Genomic DNA, 1,032 nt, shown 5'->3' on the forward strand with positions numbered 1-1,032 from the left:
GCTCTGTTTTTATGCTGTCTTTTATCTTGTTTTTAACTGATGTTTCAGCACTTTGTTTCAGCTATGGCTGTGTTAAAGTGCTTTATAAATAAAGTTGATGATGATGATGATGATAAGCACAAACGACAGTCAGAACCCATCCCCCCACACGTAGGCGGAGGGAGGCCACCCTCTCATTCACAGGGGTGAACCCCAATACACAGGCACCAAGATGGGGGACAATAAGTATACTCACTCCTGCTCGGCGCCTCTCACCAGGGGCAACTCCAGAGTGGAAGAGTGTCCAACCCCTCTCAAGGAAACTGGTTCCAGAGCCAGAGCTATGCGTAGTGGTGAGTCTGACTATTTCTAGCCGGAACCTCTCAACCTCACACACCAGCAAAGGCTCCTTCCCCACCAGAGAGATGACATTCCACGTCCCAGTAGCCAGCTTCCGTAGCCGAGGATCAGACCACCAGGGTCCTCGGCCACCACCCATCCCACATTGCACCCGACCCCTTTGGCCCCTCCCACAAGTGGTGAGTCCATGGGAAGGTCACCTAGGAACAACTTAGAGTTACCTTTTTGGCCTGTGGGACCCCGGAAGCAGCTGATGGGTACCGGCAGTCCAAGCGACATGCGGCTCGGGTGGTTGCTGAGGCAAAAACTCAGGCATGGGAGGAGTTTGGAGAGGCCCTGGAGAATGACTTCCGCATGGCTTCGAGGCGATTCTGGTCCACCATCCAGCATCTCAGGGGAGGAAAGCGGTACACCACCAACACTGTTTATAGTGGGGGTGGTGTGCTGCTGACCTCCACTCGGGATGTCGTGGGTCGATGGGCAGAATACTTTAAAGACCTCCTCAATCCCACCGGCACGTCTTCCACTAAGGAAGCGGAGCCTGGGGACTCTGGGTCAGGCCCTCCAATCTCTGGTGCTGAGGTCACCGAGGTGGTTAAAAAGCTCCTCGGTGGCAGGGCCCCAGGCGTGGATGAGATTTGCCCGAAGTTCCTTAAGGCTCTGGATGTTTTAGAGTTGTGTTGGCTTACGCGA

Source organism: Nematolebias whitei, chromosome 16, assembly GCF_014905685.2.
Source record: "Nematolebias whitei isolate Nwh7 chromosome 16, NemWhi1, whole genome shotgun sequence".
Taxonomy (NCBI): domain Eukaryota; kingdom Metazoa; phylum Chordata; class Actinopteri; order Cyprinodontiformes; family Rivulidae; genus Nematolebias; species Nematolebias whitei.